The sequence below is a fragment of the Culex pipiens genome, chromosome 1 (assembly GCF_016801865.2).
Source record: "Culex pipiens pallens isolate TS chromosome 1, TS_CPP_V2, whole genome shotgun sequence".
In the NCBI taxonomy this organism is placed as follows: domain Eukaryota; kingdom Metazoa; phylum Arthropoda; class Insecta; order Diptera; family Culicidae; genus Culex; species Culex pipiens.
The window spans coordinates 96,473,259-96,501,053 of NC_068937.1; the positions used below are offsets into that span (position 1 = coordinate 96,473,259).

General features: G+C 34.3%; 1 protein-coding gene across 1 annotated transcript in view; it reads right to left on the bottom strand.

The window, feature by feature from the left end:
* Positions 1 to 27,795, bottom strand: part of LOC120430290 (uncharacterized) — a 300,000-nt gene that overhangs the window by 59,450 nt on the left and 212,755 nt on the right. The gene's annotated exons all lie outside the window — the stretch shown is intronic.

Sequence of the window (27,795 nt, forward strand, 5' to 3'; positions counted from 1 at the left end):
CTCGGAACGTCAATTACGACGTACGACAAGACAGCACGACAGCGATAAATAATTATAAAGAGAGGTTTGGATTATCATAACGTGAGGACTTCCATCATTGTCATGATTTTTCTTTCAAAGATATAAATTTTGCGTCGCTTTCAATATTTTGACAAAATTCCTTCAACAAGTTGTTTAGAATAGTGCCCTACACATGCTGATTCCTTTTGGTAACGATTATCCCATTCCTTGTAAAGTTATGGAAATCGTCATTAATCAATGACTGCCAAGTAGGACGTCAATGATTGTGCCACAAAATTTTATAAATTTTGAAGCACATTTGATTTAGATCAAAAATTCTTTCAGTGGCTTCAAGAAGGTAACAACCGGCACATGCTGATTCCTTTGGCCCAAAGTGCTGTGTCCACCACTGCGTCAAACGAATAATCTTGTTCTCACCTTTACCGTTTCAAACCTGTGGACACCTAGTTTCGAGTAGAAATCACGCAATAGAGAAACGCCAAGACAATGCTGAAGCTCGAAAACCGAAATTACAGCACACCACAATTGTCCCGCCCGTGTGGATCAATCGGACCGCGCACTGGACTCACAATCCAGAGGTCGCCGGTTCGAATCCCGCGGCGGGCGCTCTAAAATTCTTTGTGTAAATATGGGTATTCGGCGCCGTCGCTCCGTGCCATACTTTCATACACTTTGGAGCCCAGGGCGGCGAAGTCCTTGCAGATAAAAAGGAAGACACTAGTGGTTGGTACTAGCAATGGTGGCCGACAGCTATAAAGTCAACTTCGTTTTTACAATGGACCTGAATAACAAAACCGTGCGTCGTCGCTAGAAAACCGCTTAACAATGTCGAAAAATATTGATATTTTGAATTTTGAAGTCGTACGGTTGCACGGACGACAAACGATGGACGGACTCAGCAAGGTGTACAAAAGTACCGCGAAAATGTGATCTTTTTGTACTTTGATTTTGAGTGTAAACAAATTGATTTTTTAATTCATTATTGTTTTGTGTATTGTTTTCCAACGTTTCCAACTAAGAAGAGATCTTGCCAAACAAAGCTTTCTGCCGAATGGTTTTCTGCTGAACGACTTATTCGGCCCAATGAGTTATTCTGCCATTTGTACTATTCCGCTCAATGACATTCTGCCAAACGACTTATTCGGCCTAACGAGTTATTCTGCCATTTGTACCATTCCGCCTAATGACATTCTGCCAATTGATTTTCTGCCGAACAAGCTTTTCTGCCAAACGTATTTTCTGCCGAATGACTTTTTCTGCCGAATGACCCATTCCGCCGATTGTTTTTCTGCCGTTCGGCTTTCCGCCGAATGTCATTCTGCCGAATAATTTTCTGCCGAATGGCCCAGTCCCATCAAAACATGCAAGAATCCCGAATTTCGTCCAAATCGGACTAATCCCTCCATTTTGGTACCTTTTGGTATTTTGGTGTAGATGCGGCGAATGAAGCAAATGTAGGTAATCTCAATACTCAGAACTTTAAAATTCGATATCTCTAGAACGAAACATATTCCTTTCTGTCGATAAGTGATTCTTATGTAAAATTTTCCGGGGAATACGATGGTGAGGTCAAATAAAAAAAATAAGTTGGGGTGTTTTGAGATACGGCCGTTTAAAGTTTTCAATTGCGCAATACAGGTAGGAAAAATACATTAATTAAAATTTCGATCACGGAAATGGATTCTACGTCAAATTTCCTTCAAAATTGAGCTTAAGACCGACCTTCAATGAGCTATCGCCGATTGAAAATAGGGGTTTCGCTCAAAAATCCTCAAAAAGTCTTTTTTTTTTGGGGAGTATCTGGGGATATGTAATCTTTCAGGTTCCTTGAATCAAATGTTGTAATTTGTGCATGTCTATTTTTAAAGTATTTTTGTGTTAACGTTAATTTATTATTGTTCATGTTATATATGCATGCATAGTTTAGTTTTAATTATTATGTTTGAAAGCACACTACAAGTAAATGATTGAATATATTAAATACACTTCAATAAGGATGATAACTTATGAGTGGGTTCAAATTGTTGAACTGGTATAATCCACACCACACTTGGGTGTAAGCCAATACCCCAGGAACATCACAACTAGAAGAGAGTTCAGCCGATCAATATGAGCAGGTCTATACGTCGATTTCGATTGCTGATATCCGACGAAGCACAATGGGAGCCGACGAGAAACCGAGAGAGGGAGGCTTCGTGGCGGCAAAATCACCTACGGTCATCCTCTTTTCCTTCTGGACGTTCTAGTGCGAAGTTCTGAAACACTCGGTAGATTCGAAAATTTTCTAAGTGTGGTAAGAAAAGCAAGTGGTTAAGTGAAGCTCGATTCCTAATTGATTCTGAGCAAATCTGTGCAGCTTCAGGTAAAATACTAAGAAGAGTTGGACGAATTAAGGATTTTTGCTAATTTGCGGGGACGCTAACCTCTCTGGCGTCATGTGGCTTCTATATGACGACACGGCGAGCACATTTTTAGCATGTGTTACTAAAGTTCCTTTATCTTCGTCTTATGACCTTTTTTGTTTCCTTGGTTTAAGCGGAATTCCGGGTTGATTGCCGATAATTCCCGCAAGCAACATACCCGGACACTGCGGTGCCCGGAAGTCGCACTTTTGGTCTCTGCTACGAAGCTTGCGCTGAGTAGCATTAACGGTGCGGTGATCACCGTAAAAGAAGCTTTTCACTCGGATTAAAGCATCCTAATCGTCAAGGAGTGCCCTTCCGCCGGAACTACCCACGGTACGACCGGTTCAACAAAGGAAGAAGACGTCCTGGGGTGTGATCGAACACCCGAATAGCTTGCAGTAGCTGTACCTACACGAGCTGACGGAGCAGCATACCCTGCCACAACCCAGAGGTCCTGCGCGATTGCGCTAACGCGTGGACCTATCCAGCAAACAATTTGGCGCAGCGCGCTAGCCGTTGCTTTGCTGGGAACCCCTGCATGAACCCGCCTAGATCACCAGTACCTGCATGTCGCTAGTTGAGCGGCGGCCCCTGTTCCAGCCTACATGTCCAGCGCGGACGTGTTAACCAAAGACCCGCCACGTGGACGCACCACGTGTACACGATCGTTCGAGGCCTCGACAAACGGATAAATCCGAGTAAGACAAACTTGTGAAAACTCTCTGTTTGATTCCTTTTGCCTAAGAGTAGTAGTATAGTAGTGCGCATGTGGGTCAGAATAAACTGTGTAAAATATGAACAAATTGTGTTTACTTTCCTCACTGATCTGTGACTGACATTGCGAATGCCGACCCTTTGATTAGATTCTCGTTTGCTTATGAGCAGTTCTCTACGGAATCGGTTTTTTTTCTTTAATTTTAATTTTTGTATTTTTTAATCCGGCTGAAACCTTTTTTTTTGCCTTCGGTATGCCCAAAGAAGCCATTTTGCATCATTAGTTTGTCCATATAATTTTCCATACAAATTTGGCAGCTGTCCATACAAAAATGATATGTGAAAATTCAAAAATCTGTATCTTTTGAAGAAATTTTTTGATCGATTTGGTGTCTTCGGCAAAGTTGTAGGTATGGATATGGACTATACTGAAAAAAAATGAATCACGGTAAAAAAAAATTTGGTGATTTTTTATTTAACTTTTTGTCACTAAAACTTGATTTGCAAAAAAACACTATTTTTAATTTTTTTTATTTTTTGATATGTTTTAGAGGACATAAAATGCCAACTTTTCAGAAATTTCCAGAATGGGCAAAAAATCTTTGACCGAGATATGAATTTTTAAATCAATACAGATTTTTTCAAAAAATCGAAATATGGGTCGCAAAAATTTTTCAACTTCATTTTTCGATGTAAAATCGAATTTGCAATCAAAAAGTACTTTAATGATTTTTTGATAAAGTGCACCGTTTTCAAGTTATAACCATTTTTAGGTAACTTTTTGAAAATAGTCGCAGTTTTTCATTTTTTTTAAATAGTGCCCATGTTTGCCCACCTTTGAAAAAAATATTTTTGAAAAGCTGAGAAAATTCTCTACATTTTGCTCTATTGAACTTTGTTGATACGACCCATAGTTGCTGAGATATTGCCATGCAAAGGTTAAAAAACAGGAAAATTGATGTTTTCTAAGTCTCACCCAAACAACCCACCATTTTCTAATGTCGATATCTCAGCAACTATAGGTCCGATTTACAATGTTAAAACATGAAACATTCGTGAAATTTTCCGATCTTTTCGAAAAAAATATTTTCAAAAATTTAAAATCAAGACTAACATATCAAACGGGCCAAACATTCAATATTACGCCCATTTGAAATGTTAGTCTTGATTTTAAATTTTTGAAAATATTTTTTTTTCGAAAAGATCGGAAAATTTCACGAATGTTTCATGTTTTAACACTGTAGTTCGGACCTATAGTTGCTGAGATATCGACATTAGAAAATGGCGGGTTGTTTGGGTGAGACTTAGAAAACATCAATTTTCCTGTTTTTTAACCTTTGCATGGCAATATCTCAGCAACTATGGGTCGTATCAACAAAGTTCAATAGAGCAAAATATAGAGAATTTTCTCAGCTTTTCAAAAATATTTTTTTCAAAGGTGGGCAAACATGGGCACTATTCAAAAAAAATGAAAAACTGCGACTATTTTCAAAAAAGTTACCTAAAAATGGTTATAACTTGAAAACGGTGCACTTTATCAAAAAATCACTAAAGTACTTTTTGATTGCAAATTCGATTTTACATCGAAAAATGAAGTTGAAAAATTTTTGCGACCAATATTTCGATTTTTTTTAAAAATCTGTATTGATTTAAAAATTCATATCTCGGTCAAAGATTTTTTGCCCATTCTGGAAATTTCTGAAAAGTTGGCATTTTATGTCCTCTAAAACATATCAAAAAATAAAAAAAATTAAAAATAGTGTTTTTTTTTGCAAATCAAGTTTTAGTGACAAAAAGTTAAATAAAAAATCACCAAATTTTTTTTACCGTGTATCATTTTTTTTCAGTATAGTCCATATCCATACCTACAACTTTGCCGAAGACACCAAATCGATCAAAAAATTTCTTCAAAAGATACAGATTTTTGAATTTTCACATATCATTTTTGTATGGACAGCTGCCAAATTTGTATGGAAAATTATATGGACAAACTAATGATGCAAAATGGCTTCTTTGGGCATACCGAAGGCACCAAAAAAGTTTCAGCCGGATTAAAAAATACAAAAAAAATCGAATGACCGAAATCTCAGAGAATTACTCTTATACTGAGCTATGCCGCCATTCTTGCCTTGTAACAGAAATCTGGATGGAACACTTATTTATTTGAGTTTGGGATATTCTGTTCCCTGCATTTTGTTGCATTTTTTTAGCCCTTTTAGATGTATTTTGAATTTTGAAATTCAGTTGAGGTTTTTCCAAGTTTCAGCCTTTATAAAAAAAATGACGTTGGCCTAGAGTGCTTATATTTTGGCCAGATGCTAGTTTTATATGTACAAACAACCCCTGAAAACGACGTCCCATACAAAGGGGTATGCCCTGTTCGTTTAAAATAAAATGAATTCTATCTGATATTTAAATAAAATATAGAATTATGGGATCACAGAACGGTACAAAACTTAACTTAGACAAAATCTTAAAAGGAAATAATATTTATTTTCATAAAAAAACGAAGTTGACTTTATAGCTGTCGGCCACCATTGCTAGTACCAACCACTAGTGTCTTCCTTTTTATCAGGGCTGCGGAGTCGGGTCATATTTCAAGCGACTCCGACTCCGACTCCGACTCCGGCTTTCTGAGTTAAGCCGACTCCGACTCCGACTCCGGCTCCGGCATCCACAAATTGTTGACTCCGGCTCCGACTCCGACTCCGGCCTACCAACTCTAGCCGACTCCGACTCCGACTCCGACTCCAGCTTTCTACAAATTGTTGACTCCGACTCCGACTCCGACTCCTACACCTAATATGTATTTTAAATATTTAAAACAATTGAATTAATCACATCACTCACTTTTCAGTTCATACCTGCGCGAATACTGTAAACCGGGGTGAAATTTATGTTCGGGGTGTTTTGCATTTTGCAATTGATAAATACGAATTATATATACCGTAAAACGGGGTGACTTTGATAGCCGGGGTGACTTTGATAAGTTTGCGATTTTTCCGCAAAATGAAGAGTACAATTAAAATACGTAAGGAATGGTTTAGAAACATACTGACCGTGGTAGAGAAGTGTTCAAAGTACCTCAAGAAGAACTTTTCATAAAATTTTGAAAAGTTTAAAAAGTTAGTTAACTATAGTTAAGAAAATGTTGATGAAAGTCATTATTTTAAACTTCTCAAAGTGTCATGATTTTCTCAATGAACATGATTTTTAATCGGAAAACGGAATGCATTTTCGGATTCTTTGGACAATTTTCCACTAGAAGAAGGTTTAATAAGTTTGAAAATAATAAATAATATGTATTTTTGAAACACAATTAAAAAATATCTCCAAATTTATAGGCAATTTCAGTTGAACAAATTTCATGTAAAATGTTAAAACTTGTGATTCGTGCTTCGAATTCAATATAAAATGCGATTTAAATCGATAATTTTATAAGCAAAACTAGTTTTAACAAATTTCAGGCAAAATTCCGACTTTTTTACAATTTTACCTTAATTTTATATGTATTTTGTTAAAAAGCTGATAAACTTAGTTAACTAAATATAAACATTGATTTTTTTCTTAAAAACTATATCAGCTACTTTAGTGATGGTACATTTCACGTACAAATAAAGTTTGAACGTCTTAAATATGATTTTAACAAGAAAAACTATGACTATCAAAGTCACCCCGGAGTTTAAACTAAGAATTTTAAACGTAACTATTTTTCTAAACACTATTGAAAATACTTTTTTTTCCAAAATAGTGCATGGACTTTGTGTGGCCTACCCCAGTACATGTTTTAAAAATAATAATCATGAGAAAAACCTTACCTGTTGGAAAAAATTCTAAAAAAAAATTGAAATCCTATCAAAGTCACCCCGGTTTACGGTACAAACAGAATGGTATGGAACCACATTAAGCTTGGTAGATAAGTGTTCGTTGTTCTAAGTTAAATGTTTTCAGCGTTAATGAAACAAAAATCAAAAATATCTTCAGATTTCAACGCACTTTCAGCACACCAATTTTCAAAGTAAATTTGAATTTTGTTGTTTGAAAAAATTTAACTTTTCATTTGACTACTTTAAATTAAAATTATTTTTTCTTAAGTTAATTAACTAATTTTCATTTGTACTTTTTTTAATGAAATATTAAAAGAAAGTAGCCTTCATGATCAATTTGACATATCAAATAAATTTGCATACTTTTAGGCTGAAATTTTAAAGACTACACATCAAAGATACCCTGGTTTTGAAATAAACAATTTTCAAAGTAACTATTTTTTAAAGCTTTTTTGAATTTATTTGAGAAGACGTACATGGACATTGTGTGATCATGAGAAAATTCTAATATTTGGAAAATAAATAAAATTATTTCAATTATATCTCCCCGATTTAAGGCATTTAAAAAAACAAACTTGTTCAACGATATTATTTAAGGATCAAAACTTTAAGAGTTTTGTAGAGAAATTGTAAACATTGAGGTCTATCTATCTAATAAATTTAATGATTATTTCAAAATTTGTTGCAACTTATTTTCGATATTTTTTGTCAGTTTGATTTTTTTTCAGCAAGACACTTTGATTTATTTTTATTTTCATAAAAAATGAGCATGTTGCGTTCCTAGTAGAATATTGGTATAATAGTTGATAATGTTTTAAAAACATAATTAATTTTGTTAGATACTGATAGTGAACCTTTATTTTTCCTGTTCAAAAAAGTGATCTACTTTAAAATTCCAAGACGTTTGCTAATTTTAATTGAAAGAATACATAAATACATGCAAAAAGAGGCAGTAAAGAATCATTTTAATATGTTTTAATTTTATGACTACACAGCGACAATTGTTTACTATTTTATGATTTATTCCAAACATTGACAAGAAAGGATTAACAGATTATCATTCAGTGATTTTAGTGGAATAACACAATAAGAGCTTTCCAATCACAATAAAAATGCTTCGAAAACATAATGATATCTGATAAATATCTTGAACCAAACAATAAATTTAATATAAAAATGTCAACGCAGTGCACGCAATTCAATAAATAAATTTAAAATATTTAAAAAAAATGATAATTAACGTGAATTATAACAAATTTTGAACAATAAATAGATTAAATTATATTAATTTTTTTGACAACTCCGACTCCAGCTCCGACTCCGGGTCTATCAGAAATTTACGACTCCGGCTCCGACTCCGACTCCAGCTCATAAAATTTAGACGACTCCGACTCCGACTCCGACTCCAGCTATTCGAGTTTTGACGACTCCGGCTCCGACTCCGACTCCAGGTCCCCAAAAAGACCCGACTCCACCGACTCCGGCTCCGACTCCGACTCCGACTCCACAGCCCTGCTTTTTATCTACAAGGACTTCACCGCCCTGGGCTCCTAAGTGTATGAAAGTATGGCACGGAGCGACGGCGCCGAATACCCATATTTACACAAAGAATTTTTAGAGCGCCCGCCGCGAGATTCGAACCGGTGACCTCTGGATTGTGAGTCCAGTGCGCGGTCCGATTGATCCACACGGGCGGGACAATTTTCATAAATTCATTGATATTTTGCTAAATTCTGGAAGTAGCATAATTCAAATGATTCATACATTTTTTAGTGTTACTTTTAGTTTCAAAAGTCAGACTTGATATTTAGCTTTAGTTTTTGGGCCTTTTTTCGACCGCGACAAGAGAAGGGAGATAAACAATTAAAATAAACAACTGTACCATCCCAATGGCCTTACCAACAAAAAGAAAAGAACAAGTTTTTGACAAAGAACTTTGTCTTAGGGCATCCAGATTTTTCGCGAAGCAAAATGAAACACTTGAGGGCAAACTTTCGAAAAAAAAGTGCAAGATTTTAAACACTTGTATCTTTCTCCTTTCTCGACCAATTTGAACGTTTTACCTAGACGTTTTACTTCAGTTATTTTCTTAAAACATGTTTATCACAAGTTTGACATGACCCCTTGAATACTCTAAACTGCCCATGTTCACATAAATGTCCCATATGCATTTTGAACATTTTTAGTGGTTAAGAAATTCAAAAAACCAACATGGCGGAAAAAACGGCGATGATGAAACATTGAGAAAAGCCGTTCAAATTTGACTAAAATGGGGTCGCAGACTCTGAATTTGATGATAGAAGAAAGGAAATATAAAAAAAGAGAAAACATGTTAAGAGCTTTGTGCAAAGTTCTTTGTCATATTGGTCATGTGTAACATAACCCCCTGCACCTTTTTTTTTCATTTCCTTCGTTTACTCATGTCAAATCATTTTTACAAGCAAAGTATTTTTTCTAAAAAGATATTGCGTCTAGAAAAGTGTAATTTTACATCAGAAACAGGCGATTTTTTATTTCTTTCACTTTTTTTCCATTTGTTCAGGTAAATCACGTAAAAAGACGCAACATTTAACCTTTAAAGTTTCAACTCATTTTTTTGTTTTGCTGCAAAATATCTTTGCTGTCTGAAAATGTGTTTTTAAAGCAATCAAATTTAAAAAAACACATTTTCGCACATCTAGAGGCATTTAGAAAATACAATAAAAAAAATCCGTTGATTATTAACTGTTTCGAAGTTTATTTTGCAATTTTTTTTCCTTCCTCTGTCCAATTTGTTCTCCTTAGTACCAGTAAACTTTTACCCCCTTGAATTGGTTAGCTATTGAAAGGTACCTCATATTATACCTCACTTTACCTTTGCAATGGCATTCTGGTACCTCATATCTCAGCTAAGGTTAAATACTGCACTGATGATTTGTCAAAACAACGCAATAAATGAAATGTAATGAGTTTAAGTTTTAAACAAAATCTAGACAACGTTAAGAAAACACTTTACGAAAATGTCGATATTTTATTTTTTAATGTGTCTATCTGACACTTAACAGTGGATAAATCAACATTTTTGCAAAAAAATCACTGCACAAAACTGCAAGTTGAAAGATCCTGGTAAAACATCTAACCAATCCCATTTATAACAATTAACTAGATTGATTTATCACAACACGCAAGACGTTCCCCAAAACCACAGCCAATCTGAAGTCAACTGTCCCACGTGGACTTCTAAGGGACGACAACCGAAGCTTGCCGGTCCTGAGTCTCCGGGGGCATGGGCATGTCAAGATTAGGACCGGAGACAGTGCCGTTGGTTAAATGGCGGAGATGAAATTTATGTTTTCCTGTTTTTCCGGACAGACAAAATGGACGGACCAACTTGGTGTCCCGTGGACCTTTTCCACGAGGTGAAGGAGGAGAACACAACAAAACTGCAGCCGAGCGCAAAACCGTCCTGTCCGTCAGTCAGATTTTCGGAGGACTTACGGATAGACAGAACCAGCAACCAGCAGCTTCAACCCCATCACAATAAGTGACTCAACCAGCCGAGTTTATCCGCAATAAATTTTATGGTCTGCATGTGCTGGTGTTCTGGTTCCGGGTAGATTTGTAGACCCCGCAGCGCCAGTCGTCGCCGGTTTGAAAGTTTGAAGCCTGCAGCACTGGGGGTTGCCAACCGACCCGGAACTTTCCTCAACCCCTCCAGGGTTTGCTGAGGGGGGGGTTGGGGGAAAGTTGAAAGTTTTGTCGGTTTTGCGATTATTCAATATGTTGAATGTACAAATACACACACATACTGGCATATACAGAAAAGGAGAAAGAGGGGAAATAAAGTTGTTTTGCGGAGGCAAGTGCCTTGCTGCCAGAAAAGCTACACAGCTACAGCAATTGACATGGTGGTATAAATTTTACGAAAAGCTCACAAACTAACTTCAGCATGTTAACACCACCCGTTTCCCGCCTGGGCCAATGAATACTAACGAAGCCTAACAAATTGATGGTCGTGTTTGGCATGTGTGTGTGTCTGTCTTATTTGATGGAAGTAGATTAAATGAAGCCGTTGCTGGCAACACTGCTGAAGGATGGAAAGAGCTGGCGAAAGTTTTAATCGACAATTATAACACGTACAGTGTGGAAGTACAGCTTCAATTTGGAAAACTCATTGAAAACAGAAAAGTTTGAACCTTGCGACTTGTCAAATGAAGCGTGCAACATGGAATATGCAACTAAAAACTTGTAACATTTAACGTAATATTTGAAACAAAAAATAAACAACTTAAAACATTTACCGAGCAGCATCCATCAATTATGAAAAAATAAAAAATCTTGAAAATCTTGAAAATCTTGAAAATCTTGATAATCTTGTTAATCTTAAAAATCTTGAAAATCTTGAAAATCTTGAAAATCTTGAAAATCTTGAAAATCTTGAAAGTCTTGAAAATCTTGAAAATCTTGAAAATCTTGAAAATCTTGAAAATCTTGAAAATCTTGAAAATCTTGAAAATCTTGAAAATCTTGAAAATCTTGAAAATCTTGAAAATCTTGAAAATCTTGAAAATCTTGAAAATCTTGAAAATCTTGAAAATCTTGAAAATCTTGAAAATCTTGAAAATCTTGAAAATCTTGAAAATCTTGAAAATCTTGAAAATCTTGAAAATCTTGAAAATCTTGAAAATCTTGAAAATCTTGAAAATCTTGAAAATCTTGAAAATCTTGAAAATCTTGAAAATCTTGAAAATCTTGAAAATCTATAAAATCTTGAAATTCTATAAAATCTTGAAATTCTTGAAATTATTGAAATTCTTGAAATTCTTGAAATTCTTGAAATTCTTGAAATTCTTGAAATTCTTGAAATTCTTGAAATTCTTGAAATTCTTGAAATTCTTGAAATTCTTGAAATTCTTAAAATTCTTGAAATTATTGAAATTCTTGAAATTCTTGAAATATTTGAAATTCTTGAAATTCTTGAAATTCTTGAAATTCTTGAAATTCTTGAAATTCTTAAAATTCTTGAAATTCTTGAAATTCTTGAAATTCTTGAAATTCTTGAAATTCTTGAAATTCTTGAAATTCTTGAAATTCTTGAAATTCTTGAAATTCTTGAAATTCTTGAAATTCTTGAAATTCTTGAAATTCTTAAAATTCTTGAAATTCTTGAAATTCTTGAAATTCTTGAAATTCTTAAAATTCTTGAAATTCTTGAAATTCTTGAAATTCTTAAAATTCTTGAAATTCTTGAAATTCTTCGAATTCTTAAAAATCTTCAAATTCTTGAAATTTATGAAATTTAAAAAAATACTTGAAATTTTTAAAATTCTTGAAGTTTTTTTAGATTTTTGAATTTTTCTAAACTTTTGAAATTTTTTTTTTAAATTGTGATGATTTAGAAATTTTTGAAAATTGTGATAATTTTTGAAAATTCTGATTTATTTGAAATTTTTATAAATCTTGAAAATATGTAATTCTTTAAAAATGTTTAAAATGTTAATAATCTTGGTAATATTGGAAATCTGAAAAATCTTCAAATTTTAAAAATTCTTAAAATTTTTGAGAATCCTGAAAAATTTAAAAATTATACAATTGATAAAATTTTAAAAATACCTTTTTGACATATTTTATATTGTTCAACTATGTAATTTTTTTTGAATTTAGTATATTTTTGCTGTTTTTTTTTAATTTCTGAAACTTTTAAATCAAAAAAAATCTAAAAAACTTTTAATTTTAGATTTTTTTAATTAAAAAAAATATAAGTCATAAGAATCTTGAAATAATTGAAACCATTGCAGTTTTTCATTCTTTGATTTCGTGAAATTTCTTAATTGCATTTTGTTTTAAATTTAAAAAGAAATGGTTTATGAATCGATTAAAACTTAATATTATTCTCAATCTGGCATGTTTTTTTGGGCTGTTTCTAAATTTTTAAATACAATCAAAAAACCATTCTAAATATGTATTATCAATGCAGAAAAGTTGCAGGGTGTAATTGATCCTGATTTGCTGAACTGATAATACTTTGAAAAATATCTGCGACGACTTGTTTTTTTTTTAAATAATAGAATTTTAAACATGTTTGAAATTATTGAATTCTTAAACAATCTATAAAATCGCTAAAATGTTAACAATTTGTTAAATTTTGAAGACATAAATAGCTAAAAGCAAAACAAAATAGAAAAATTAAAAAAAAAGGAAAATGGTTTAACATTAGTTATTATAACAGTTGTTAGACTAGTTTACTACTAAGGATCTAAGAAATTGAAAAACTTGAATTTTGCAACTAAAATTTACCAAATCGTCCTATAAAATTTTCCCGTAAGCTTTTTTTTCTATCAACGCAACCTTGCGCCAAAAGATTTTTTTCCCTTCCTCAGTTATGTGATTTATTCGGACGCAATCAATCCGCCTCATTCTGCCATTCTGTGCTGGCTGAGCTTAGTGTGTGAACAGTTTGAAAGTTTTTGGCCCATAAATCTTGGGGGCCAAATTAGACCGTGTGAGTGAGCGGCGGGCGCGCGCACCCGGACGCCAAACTCACGGCAGCAGGAGATTTGGGGCAAAATTTGTTGGCCCCTAAGCTCCGGAATACTGCAGGAGATTTCGGGGAAAGTTTGATGTTGAAATCGGAAAATTTGTAAAATGTTGATTAAGTTCTTCAAAAATCATGTTTCATTAGCGATGCACCACTGGGTCACATTGATTTTCGTTGCATACTTTTAGGCGCCTTTATCTGAAAATCGCCTCATGTTATGCAACAATTGGCAAATAACACATCCCCCCACTCGAAATTCCCTGCTACTTCGCGATAGTGAGCTTGTGTTTGGTTTGCGGTCAAGAAGGGGATGTTTGGAGCTTGAATTCGTACATTCTCCAGCGTGCCGTGTAGTACAATCTCTGACAGTTGAAGTGGCAGCCGCACGGGGAAATGAAAACTGCAGGAAAAATCACCACCAACAGTGCTTTGCGGATGTTGGGATTTGGAAGTTTTGTTTTGGGAGCCCTTTTTTGGCACAGAAAGTAAGTTGAATTAGATGATGAACTTCTCAATAAATCACTCTGGAAATCTCTCAAAATCCCAAGTTCAACACAAGTATATATTTTTCAATGGACTTGAAAAAAATAAAAGATTTTTTAATTCACATCTTCAAATTGTACTCCAATTTCAAGCTTTCAAAACACGAGCTCACACACTTCAATCCACCTTTTCGTGCACAACTAAGCCAGTCAGGGTGGAAAACCGCGCAATTTTCTTTCCATCTCCAACGAACTGCGAACATAAATATACATTCATTTCCCGCAAACCGCGTATATGTTTGCGTTTATTTTGTATTCATTTTCAGAGATAACACAACATATGGCCATAAGAGTGGAAGGGAGAGACGATGGAGGGGCGAGTTGCGGTGTCTGGCTGCCAAAAGGCCAACAAAACCACCCACAACTCACACACAAACATTGGGAAAAAGTTTTTTCGCGAGGGTGGGTTTGTTGTTGGTATGCCACTTTGCCGATATTTTTCTTTTCCTTTCATTTCACCAAGGGGAGGTCGGCCAAGCCAAAAGTGAAGCTTTCCGATGTTTTCTTTACAGGGGAATCAGAAAGAAATAATAATAAAAAAAAATATAAGAGGGAAAATCCTGCCACGACTCTTGGGAGACAGCTGAAAAGTTGCGTAATGGATATCCATTTCCAGTGTGGAAGAGGTGGTATCAAGCGCGCTCTCCTGGGGGAGGAAATGTTTTGCTAACTTTAGTTTGGAGTTGTTGCTCTGTTTTGTAGTTGTTGTTGCAAAAGCGACAAGGAAAGAGGTTTTTCTTGTATTGGAAAATTTCAGCTCATTTTGACACTTATTGGTATGGATAGATTTGTCTCATCTCTCATCTCTCATCTCTCATCTCTCATCTCTCATCTCTCATCTCTCATCTCTCATCTCTCATCTCTCATCTCTCATCTCTCATCTCTCATCTCTCATCTCTCATCTCTCATCTCTCATCTCTCATCTCTCATCTCTCATCTCTCATCTCTCATCTCTCATCTCTCATCTCTCATCTCTCATCTCTCATCTCTCATCTCTCATCTCTCATCTCTCATCTCTCAATCTTGAAAATCTTCAAAAACTGCGAAAAATTGCAAAATCTTAAAATTTTGAAATTCTTAAAATTCTTGAAATTCTTGAAATTCTTGAAATTCTTGAAATTCTTGAAATTCTTGAAATTCTTGAAATTCTTGAAATTCTTGAAATTCTTGAAATTCTTGAAATTCTTGAAATTCTTGAAATTCTTGAAATTCTTGAAATTCTTGAAATTCTTGAAATTCTTGAAATTCTTGAAATTCTTGAAATTCTTGAAATTCTTGAGATTCTTGAAATTTATGAAATTCTAAAAAATCTTGAAAATCTTGACAATCTTGAAATTCTTGAAATTCTGTAAATTCTGAAAATTCTGTAAATTCTTAAAATTCTTCAAATTCTTCCAATTCTTATAATCTTATAATTCTTGGAATTCTTGAAATTCTTAAAATTCTTAAAATTCTTAAAATTCTTAAAATTCTTAAAATTCTTGAAATTCTTAAAATTCTTAAAATTCTTAAAATTCTTAAAATTCTTAAAATTCTTAAAATTCTTAAAATTCTTAAAATTCTTGAAATTCTTAAAATTCTTGAAATTCTTGAAATTCTTGAAATTCTTGAAATTCTTGAAATCCTTGAAATTCTTGAAATTCTTGAAATTCTTAAAAATTCTTGAAATTCTTGAAATTCTTGAAATTCTTGAAATTCTTAAAATTCTTGAAATTCTTGAAATTCTTGAAATTCTTTAAATTCTTGAAATTCTTGAAATTATTAAATTTCTTGAAATTCTTGAAATTCTTGAAATTCTTGAAATTCTTGAAATTCTTGAAATTCTTGAAATTCTTGAAATTCTTGAAATTCTTGAAATTCTTATAATTCTTGAAATTCTCGAAATTCTTGAAATTCTTGAAATTCTTGAAATTCTTGAAATTCTTAAAATTCTTGAAATTCTTGAAATTATAAAAATTCTTGAAATTCTTGAAATTCTTGAAATTCTTGAAATTCTTGAAATTCTTGAAATTCTTAAAATTCTTGAAATTTTTGAAATTCTTGAAATTTTTAAAATTCTTGAAATTCTTGAAATTCTTGAAATTCTTGAAATTCTTGAAATTCTTGAAATTCTTGAAATTCTTGAAATTCTTGAAATTCTTGAAATTCTTGAAATTCTTAAAATTCTTGAAATTCTTAAAATTCTTGAAATTCTTGAAATTCTTGAAATTCTAGAAATTCTAGAAATTCTAGAAATTCTAGAAATTCTTGAAATTCTTGAAATTCTTGAAATTCTTGAAATTCTTGAAATTCTTGAAATTCTTGAAATTCTTGAAATTCTTGAAATTCTTGAAATTCTTGAAATTCTTGAAATTCTTGAAATTCTTGAAATTCTTGAAATTCTTGAAATTCTTGAAATTCTTGAAATTCTTGAAAATTCTTGAAATTCTTGAAATTCTTGAAATTCTTGAAATTCTTGAAATTCTTGAAATTCTTGAAATTCTTAAAATTCTTGAATTTCTTGAAATTCTTGAAATTCTTGAAATTCTTGAAATTCTTGAAATTCTTGAAATTCTTGAAATTCTTGAAATTCTTGAAATTCTTGAAATTCTTGAAATTCTTGAAATTCTTGAAATTCTTGAAATTCTTGAAATTCTTGAAATTCTTGAAATTCTTGAAATTCTTGAAATTCTTGAAATTTTTGAAATTTTTGAAATTCTTGAAATTCTTGAAATTCTTGAAATTCTTGAAATTCTTGAAATTCTTGAAATTCTTGAAATTCTTGAAATTCTTGAAATTCTCGAAATTCTTGAAATTCTTGAAATTCTTGAAATTCTTGAAATTCTTGAAATTCTTGAAATTCTTGCAATTTTTGAAATTCTTGAAATTCTTGAAAATTCTTGAAATTCTTGAAATTCTTGAAATTCTTGAGATTCTTGAAATTCTTGAAATTCTTGAAATTCTTGAAATTCTTGAAATTCTTGAAATTCTTGAAATTCTTAAAATTCTTGAAATTCTTGAAATTCTTGAAATTCTTGAAATTCTTGAAATTCTTGAAATTCTTGAAATTTTTGAAATTCTTGAAATTCTTAAAATTCTTGAAATTCTTGAAATTCTTGAAATTCTTGAAATTCTTGAAATTCTTGAAATTCTTGAAATTTTTGAAATTCTTGAAATTCTTAAAATTCTTGAAATTCTTGAAATTCTTAAAATTCTTGAAATTTTTAAAAATTTTTAAATTCTTGGAATTCTTGAAATTCTTGAAATTCTTGAAATTATTGAAAGGCTTGAAATTTTTGAAATTTTTTAAATTCTTAATTTTTTTTTAAATTCTTGAAATTTTTGAAATTCCTCAAGTTCAGGAAACTCTTAAAAAATCCTTAAATTCTTAAAATTCTTAAAAATTTTAAAGTTCTTGAATTTCTTGAAATTCTTAAAATTCTTGAAATTTTAAAAGTTTGAAATTTTTGAAAATCTTGAAATCTTAAAATTCTAAAAAATTATGAAAGAAAAAAAGATTGAAAATTATTTCATTTTAAAAATCTCAAGAGATTCCAAAATCTTTAGATTTTGATAATTATCAAATTTAGAAAATCGTTAAAATTGTTTTCATCATCATCTTTTGTCTGTCATCTCTCATCACTCTCATCTCAACACATCGGAATGCATTTAGATTGCAGCAAAAAATGTTTCAAAAATTTCAACAATAAAATTTGTTAATTGCCGCAAAGCTTCCCAAGCAAAAATCCATTCCATCACACGTTGCTTTTCAGCCCTGGATGAACCGAACTTTCACCACCCAGAGCTCCGACTAATCCGACTATCCCTTTCGAAACGCAAAATCATCCAAAATGCACGTGCTGTCGTTCCCATCCGTCTACGGGTCGGATTTTGCCCGATATTGAACTTTTCTCGAATAATTTCCGGTCATTAAATATCAATTTAAACTCGGGCTTCGGCGCTCCTACCAAAGTTACCTGTTGTTGTTGTTGGATTCAGTTGGATATTGTTTGCATTGCGAACTTTTCGGATAAAGGGCTCGATTGCAGTCTGCAAAATTTCGACGGTTCAACATGGGGGTACGAAAAACTAGAAGGATTAATATTTTTACCCGGTGCAGTTGCTTAGGTTTAGGGTAAGAGGTAAGTTTTGGAACATGAGCGTGGTTGAGTGCCAAACCGGGTTGCCAGATCTCAAATATATGTTTTTTTACACATTTTAAGGAAAATCGCTTCGACTTGTACTAAGAAATCTTAATTATATAATGTATTTTCAATTAATGCACCTTTTGGCAGCTTCACCCTACTCCCACCTAAACGCAGTTAAAAGCCCTTGGTAAAAACATGTTTTTTTTTCGCCCAAACCCCAGCCAACTTTGATTTATCATCATTGGTCCAGCAGCAGCAGCCAACAAGGATTCGGACCGAGGATCGCCACCACGGACGATGGTCACCATCCGTGGCCTGCTGAGTTATGGCCGCGGCTTCTTCCTGGAAGCAATTTGGTTACATCGATGGAGCAAAAAAATCTGATTTTTTTCCCTACGTTTCTCTCAAATGTGGTTTCAGCTTTGCGGGATCGAATTCGGCCATCGCTTTGGCAGCATATTGGCGGGAATCGATTCCAAATCGAGATTTCCGTGTGTGTAGTGAAAGGTGGAATTGAAAAATTCGAAATGGGTAGAGATTTCTATCATAATTCACGAGAAAAGCGGTTTAAGTGCAAAAAATAAAGGATCAACACATTTTTGTTCTTCGAATTTATGGATGGACCTTTTGAAGAGGTTTGAAAACAATTTAAACACAATATTTCACATTTCCAGAAGTTAGTTCAAATAAAGAATTTAAAAACTTAATTGGCATATTCATGCAGCTAAAAAAATCCCTTTTTCCAAAACTTTTTTTAAAACTGAGCTGGCCACTAGGTCGCCCTGAAAAGTGGTATCGCTTTCAAAAACTCGTGGGATGCGTTCGTAACGTTTGTTTTTGCGACGGTCCAGGAAAACTATTTCAATTAAAAAAAAGTCTGGGACCACCGCCACCGTGTCACGTCATCATCAGCGGGTGGAATTCTGGGAACTCCTAGATCCTGTGGTTTGTACATGAAAACTGGTTGGAAAATCTGCGATTCTAACAAAAAATGTCCAAGGTTATTCCAGCGTGAAAAACCATGACCGAGGGGTAGGGCAAAGTTCAAATTTTGAGTAGCAAAAACAAAAAACAAAAAACAAAATAAAACAAAAAACAAAAAACAAAAAACAAAATAAACAAAAAACAAAAAACAAAAAACAAAAAACAAAAAACAAAAAACAAAAAACAAAAAACAAAAAACAAAAAACAAAAAACAAAAAACAAAAAACAAAAAACAAAAAACAAAAAACAAAAAACAAAAAACAAAAAACAAAAAACAAAAAACAAAAAACAAAAAATAAAAAATAAAAAACAAAAAACAAAAAACAAAAAACAAAAAACAAAAAACAAAAAACAAAAAACAAAAAACAAAAAACAAAAAACAAAAAACAAAAAACAAAAAACAAAAAACAAAAAAACAAAAAACAAAAAACAAAAAACAAAAAACAAAAAACAAAAAACAAAAAACAAAAAACAAAAAACAAAAAACAAAAAACAAAAAACAAAAAACAAAAAACAAAAAACAAAAAACAAAAAACAAAAAACAAAAAACAAAAAACAAAAAACAAAAAACAAAAAACAAAAAACAAAAAACAAAAAACAAAAAACAAAAAACAAAAAACAAAAAACAAAAAACAAAAAACAAAAAACAAAAAACAAAAAACAAAAAACAAAACAAATCCAAACAACCACAGAACACGGAGTTGGCTAAAATTCCGCTGAAAAGCTGGTGCAGTACCGCGCTGTTCCAGACTGGCATGCCAGAAATCTGCATGAAGTCATCAAGACCTCAGGAATGACGCACTTGTCATGGTGACATTCACGCGGGAGAGCTCAGCAGACTGGGTGGGGGATGCGAAAAAAAAAGAATGTAAAAACTCGGGAAAGCTGAACGGTTGACACCCGTCAGCGGTGTTTCCTGAGCAATCGCGGGAAATGCACTAACGTGTGCGTGGAAAGGATTTTTTGTCAGACTATTTCCCGAGCGGATATGATATGCCAGTGAGGAATGACAACTGGTTAGGGGAGTTTGGCAATAGTGGGATTCTTTTATTTTATTTAAATTTTCGTTGAATTGATGTCATTTCAAATTTTATAATTAATTTGCCACTTCTGTTCGCCACATTATCACAATCTTTTACAGCCTTTCACATTTCAATTAAAAAGAGAAAAAAGAGTCAAGTTAAATGTCAAAAGATGTCAGCTCAACTACCACCCCCCCAAAACACCACGGAGTGCGGCTGCGAACGAGGCAGAAAAGTGCATCCAAGTGGAAAATCGTTTACAAACAGCACAGCTTTTTTCCATTGGAACTTTTCTTTCGTCCTCAGTTTTGAGTAGTTGTTCCTTGGAAACGCTGTTCAAAAGGGTGCGAAAGAGTCAGTGCTGTTTTGGAAATGTGAAAGTCGCCGCTTTTGACAAAATTGTTGAAAATTTACAAATTGGTTTACAAACAAATTACTTTTTTGACGCATAAATTATGTTGATGACCCTTTTGATATTTTGAACCCTAACATTATGTGTTTGCATTTTTGCAATTACTTCGCCATTTGCCTTTTAAGCTTAAAATTATGTTTAATTCTGTTAGCATTTCGTCTCTTTTTTTACGTTCGATTTTGTTTTGAAATACAATCATTTTACATAAAACAGAACCTAAAACTAGTCGAAACCCCGCTTTTTACTTAAAAAATTTTAAGTAACAAAATGGCTGGTGCGTACCTTTGCCTCTTGCGCAATTTTGCCCCTTTCTACTATTTTTATATTTCTATTTTTTTTTAACTTCTCTGTTTTTTTTTTGGCTTCTGATTTTTTAGACCAATTTTGAAAAATATATGCTACGGCTTTATATAGTTTTTGAAAATCGTTTTTTTTCAAAATCTCAAAAGCATGGGTAATTTTTTTCATGTTTAATAAAAATTAGCAATCGAAAATTAATTCACAAAAATAATGGAAATTTCATGTGCTGAAAGTGTTTTGTAAAATTATTTTAACATTTTTTTTTCGTGAAGATTACAAAATTTCTTTTGATTTTACTTCCAAACATAAAAGATTGGAAAAAAAAATGTTGATATAAACCTTCTTATAAAAATAAAAATGGAAAAGATAGATCTTCTGAGTTTAACCCTCTACAACCCAAGCTCGCCTCTAGACGACGTTCGATCAAAAAAATCGCCAAAAATCTTTTTTTTTCAATTCAATTCGGTTTATTTGTGAATAATCAAGTTACAATGAGTTCATTTAGGTACATAACAGAGTTTTGGAGTTCCTTTCAGCTGTGTGTTACATCGTAATTCAATCGAATGTGTTATTACTAATAAATATTAAATAGAAGGCAAGAGTAAGAAAAAGTTTTCAAAAAACTTATAGAAAGTGCAATGGGAAAAGGATAGATAAAGAGAAAGCTTAACACTAGATCACAGAAAAAATATCAATTATAGATGTGCTTGATCATCAGCTCCCCAAGGGCCAGGAATTGTTCCACCTTATTCCGGCAGCTCCGAAACCGCGTCATCATCTCCCCCGCGAGAGCAAAGAACTCCGGCAGGGTAAAGAGATCATCCCCGGTGACTTCTTGCTGGGCCGCATTGCCGTTACCGGCAGCGACCACGCTGGCGAACGAACGCCCCCAACCAGGAGGGATCGCTGAGTTTTCCGCTGGAACCGTACGATGTCCAGCTGCAGGAACGGCTGCGCTCGTACTTCGCTGAGGAGAGTGGGACGCTGCAGCTTTCTTCTTCCTCTTTTCCTGCTCCTCGAGGTAGGCCTTGCGCGCGACGCCGGTAATTGCCGGTATGGTTGCCGTCACAGTTCGCGCACTTTACGCGTGGCTTGGTTTGTTCTGCCTTGTCCCCCAAGTCCGCCTTTCGTGGCAGTGCGCACGCCTCCGAGAGGTGTGACTCATCGCACTTCACGCAGCGGGGCCGGAGGTTGCAGTTCTTCGAGCCGTGGCCGAATTTCTGGCAACGGTGGCATTGCGCTACGTCCGTCGGGTTCTTGGTGTAAAACCGCCAGTTTACCCAAAAACCGTCCAACGTCTTAGTCCGCCGCAGGTCTTGGATCTTGACGGTGCCGCGGTCGAAGTACAACAGGTACAGTGTGTGTGTACCTGTTACCGTTGTCTTGCGCGAGAGCACTTTTAACTCCCGCGGTTTTATTCCGGCGTCCGAAAGGTGCTTCTTCAAGCACCAGGTCGAAATTCTTTTTGGTCAGTGTGATCACTTGCACTGACGACTTGCCGATTTTTAGACAATATCCGAGGCCTTCCAGCAACTCGTCAACATCGTCCGCCAACGTGTCCAAAACAAAAATTGGAGGTGGTCTTCGTTCCGTAGGAGAATTGTTCTTTTTTGACGTCGACACTTTTTTCCGTGCACGACCATCATCGTCGTCGTCGTCGTCGGTAGTGCTACCGTCGGTGTTGTTGTTGTTTTCTTCGTCGTCGCTCAGCATCTGGAACTCGTTCCTGATGGGGATGTTGGCGGATGTTGATGCGCCACTGGTTGTGGCACCGGAGGTACCGGAACGGGTTCGCACTGGTGATCTCGGAACATATCCGGGATGCAGTAACTTTTTATCGATGCCTTCTGCGCTCACGCTCCCCTGCGCGATGGCGGTCGACAAGGCGTTGTTTTGTTTACCTTTTTGCACACGGCCGGTAGACGAACTTCGCGGGTTTTTCGAGGCCGCACTCGAACTGCCACGGCCACGGCCGGCCTTTGGCATGCTGGAGAAGCAAACTCGCGGGTAATCACACACAGCAAATAAAGTAGTAATCCAGCTGCGTGTAAAAGGCCTGGGTGTAAAATAAATGTTGCATTATTTTATGAAATTCCATGTAATATTACATCTTGAAATATGTAGCCCATCAGTATGGGAAACCTACTTGACCGAATTGTCAAGCTCACATATACGTTTATCCTTTCCATTTTTCATCGGTCTGATGGCCGAGCGGGCTAAGGCGCCAGTCCTAACTGTTGGTGCTGGGTTTGAGTCCCGTCGGTTGCAACTTTTTTTTGTGTTTACAAAAATTGTACATGCAGCGTGTAATATTAAGTGTCTTTTTTGACGAAGGTGATGTGCATGCTTTTGCATGCGATTTTACCATCGGATTTTTTGCTGTGCAATCAATAGCGGCGAAAAAATCCGAAAAAACGATAGAGCACTGAGCACTTTACTGCTGCTTGCTCTCGTGCGTACACGGAGGTGAAAAAAAAATCATTTTTAACCAATTTTAAATCTTCAAAAAGCATTGGAAAGAAAAATTATTACAATTTAAGAAAATTTTAGGGTTGGAAATTTTAAATGCTTTATGAGACTTTGCCAATGTTTTAAAAAATGACAGGACAAACACCCCTTGAGAAAGAAATTAAAAAAAAAAAAACATAGAAAACAAAATTTATAACAAAAAGCAATATGCTTGCCACTGTAATTTATTTTTGTAAATATCAATGAATTTTTAATTATTTTTTTCGGTTTAGGGATTTATAATTTGTTAATTCCTGAAAGAATACAAAAAAATGCCAAAAATAAACGTTTAACAATTTTCAATAATCAATTTCCAATAATCAATTTTCGACTTTCCTATACATTTTCAAACAATTTCACTGAAAGTATTTCTTTGTGTTGACTGCTTAAATAGTTACAAAGTAAATAATCACGTGATTTTCACGTATGCACAGTAAAAAAATCATTATACATCTGGGAAGGGTTATAACTTTTATTTAAGAAAAAATCTGTAATTTTTCCTTTGAAAATGTGTAAATATCACTATTCCGATGTAAAGCCATTTTTTCAATCGAATTGAGGTAAAATTAAATCAAAAAAGAAGTAATAGTCAACCTTCTGAAATTTCACCTTCCAATTTTACTGTGTATGTTGAAATGTAGAAAAACTCTGGAAAGGGGTACATCTTTACCTCCGAAAATGTGTAAATTTACCACTTTTAATGCCACTTTTTCAGTCAAAATTGAGGTAGTATTAAATCATGAAAATTTAAAAATAAGCATTCCAATTTTATAATAACATCAAAATTTCGACAAATTTTTACTGTAAATGCAAAATGTAAATGTACAGTTATTTTAGGAAATTTGCTCTCATTTTTTTCAGAAATGAAGATAAAAGTATACATAAAAGATTAGGGGACAACAAACCAAATTGTATGCTTTTTATTCAAACTGATGAACGGCCCGAGCGGTTAAGGCTTTCAGGATTTTTGTGATATTTACTTGTAGAGTCAAAACAGATCAGTAAACTTCACTTATCTGTATATTACACTTTTTAAAGATAACATTTTTGCGGTAACACTCTCAACTTTTACGCGCACGATCACATCACTCAACTATTTGTTGCTAATTTCATTAAGACCTTCGTCGAGCCAATTCTCTACGTTGAAGCCAGACTTGTCCTCCAGACCTCTTCGCCGAACCATGCCAGACCCGAACTCCTAAGTCCCGGGTGGACTCTTCACGGCGGCTAAGTCCCGGCGGACTCTTCACAGCGGCTAAGTCCCGGCGGACTCTTCACAGCGGCTAAGTCCCGGCGGACTTTTCACAGCGGCTAAGTCCCGGCGGACTTTTCACAGCGGCTAAGTCCCGGCGGACTCTTCACAGCGGCTAAGTCCCGGCGGACTCTTCACAGCGGCTAAGTCCCGGCGGACTCTTCACAGCGGCTAAGTCCCGGCGGACTCTTCACAGCGGCTAAGTCCCGGCGGACTCTTCACAGCGGCTAAGTCCCGGCGGACTCTTCACAGCGGCTAAGTCCCGGCGGACTCTTCACAGCGGCTAAGTCCCGGCGGACTCTTCACAGCGGCTAAGTCCCGGCGGACTCTTCACAGCGGCTCAGTCCCGGCGGACTGCGGCCTCCACCGCTAAGTCCGGCTGGACTGGGGCCTCTGCTACTGGTGGCTGCTGGCGGGTCCGGCTGGTCTGGGGCTTCTTCAGGATCTGGAACTGGACTGGGCTTGAACTGGCTGGAACTGACTGGAACTAACTGGAACTAACTGACTTCCTCAAGAATTTTTGGGTTTTTATAGTCAGTCCCCGAAAACTCTACTAAATTTTGTTCTGCTAAAAGTGGTCCGTTTCGATGAGAAGCATCGATGAACCTCATGAATTAAATTATGCAGACCTCTGCAATTCTTCATGACTTTCCGTATGGTGTAGTGAGTACACCTCAAATTCGGAAGTCATGGGTTCGAACCATTGTCGTGAACCTTTAAATTATGTTATTGGAATATCAAAATTATGTTCCTAAAATATTCTCAAAATTGTTGGTCAATAATGAGAAGGTCGAATTCTCCATTGATCAAACATGCCAATGAATTTGGTTAAGCCACACCCTCAATTTCCCCTGTGGGATAACATCGCACATTCATAATTGAAAGCTTAACCATTTTTTTGATTGCCTAACAATTGGCGAAATTTAATAAAGGGCTTTTCAGGTGAGGATGACTCATGATCCACACCTGTACATAAGCTTAATTATTTGTCGCGCAACGCGAGTCGACGGGTAAAATTATTTATGCTTGCGTAAGCGCGCATGGTCAGAACTGTGGTGAGGTTCGAAAAATGGACAAATTTAATGATTTAAATTTGAGGTCGCTGCACTGATTTGTTTTTTTTTTATTTTAAATCCTACCCAGTGAAAAAAAAAAACAAAATAATATTTCATGTCGTATAAAAGTGTAAACTTCGACAAATGTATACATTTAGCACATTTTCGAAGCTTCAGTCTTTATTGAGGTAATATTACATCATAAAAGGAGTAATGCTAAGCAGGGCTGTGGAGTCGGAGTCGGAGTCGGAGCCGGAGTCGGTGGAGTCGGGTCTTTTTGGGGACCTGGAGTCGGAGTCGGAGTCGGAGTCGTCAAAACTCGAACAGCTGGAGTCGGAGTCGGAGCCGGAGTCGGCTAAATTTTAAGAGCTGGAGTCGGAGTCGGAGTCGGAGCCGAAGATTTCTGGTAACCCGGAGTCGGAGTCGGAGCCGGAGTTATCTTAAATTTAACAAAAAATATGTTTTTTTATTATTCAGTATTTCCTATAGAACAGCTTAATTTACAAAACATCTTATATTTTTAATTGATTTATCAGATCAGTTTTTGAAACTTTTTATTGTGATTGAAAAGCTCTAATTGTGTTATTACACTATAATCACTAAATGATAACCTCTTACCCAAGTATGTAGTATCATAATTTAAAAAATAATAAAAAATATTGGTTATGTAGTCAGACATATCTCATTGATTCTTGAATGCTTCCTTTTTCCTATTTTTATGTGCCTTTTCAGTTCAAATTTGACCAAATTTCATCCAGTTATTTCTGAAAAAAGTACACACACAGTCATCTTTTACCCCGATAGCATATGTCTTGGAAGTTTTAAGTTAAATCATTTTTTAGGAAAAAATTACGAGGTACATAAAAAGATTAAAAATAGTAATCACTGTTTTTGCAAATCGAAAAAAGTCACTGACAGTTTAACTTTTGTAACAAATAATCAACGATAATAACAATCTCTTACTTGGAACTCAACATGCGCATTTTGTTTATAACTGAGTACAAGAAAATCAAAGTGTTGCATTTAAAATAATTGAAACTAACAAAAAATATCAAAACATGTTGCAACAAATTTTGAAATAATCATTGATTGTTGATGTTGATTTTTGGTAAACTATTTTGATATCGTTGCAAATTATCGTTGAACAAATCTCAAGAATTCAGTACAAAAATGAACTAATAAAAAAATTTGTAGAACAAAATATAGGATTTTAATTTATTTTTTCAAATATTATTAAAAAACACAAAATCAAAATATTATCAACTGGTACGAATTTTCTCATACTGTTTGTCCCACGCCAATATGACGGAAGGTGATAATCATTGCACATCAATGTACCTTAAAAAAATGAAATATTTGTGACCTAGAAAATATTTTACTTGTGGATATTTGTTTTTTATTATATTTTAAGTTTTTTCATATAGTTTGATGGAGGCGCAAGATCATTCATAAAGCTTCGTTTTAGGTGAAGATTTTAGAAGTATCGTGCGCCTCCTTTTCAAAGCATACAATTTTAAAATTAAAATAAATTAAAAATTTCCAGGGTAAAATATTTTCCTTGTCACAGATATTTGAAAAGGACATTGTTTCGATACATTGATTTGCAATAATAATCTCCTTCAGCCATGGCGTGATGTCCATGTACGTCTTAAAAAAAACAAAAAAAATGTTTCGTTTAAAATTGTCATTTAAAAACAAGGTGCCTGTCACTGTGCTACTTACAAATGTCAGCCTGAATGTGAGCAAATTGAATTTTAATGTTCAATAGATCATTAAGGCCAGGTTTCTTTTAGTGATTCATTTAAAAATAACAATTTAATATTTAAATTTATTAGCCTTGAACAAAAATATTTTCAAATTTGAGGTTAAGTAAATAAATCCAAATTTACTTACAAAACTGTTCTTCTCAAAATGCCTCTAAAACTGAAGATATTTTTTGATTTCTGCTTCCATAACGTATAAAACTTGTTACCTAGAAACTTTTTTTCCGTTTATTTTCTTTACTTTACTTTTACTTAACTTATTTTTCTTGAGAAAAACATGACGCTTAGAGAGTATTTAAATAATCCTTTTATCAATGTTTTAAAAATAATTAACTAATAATAGTTA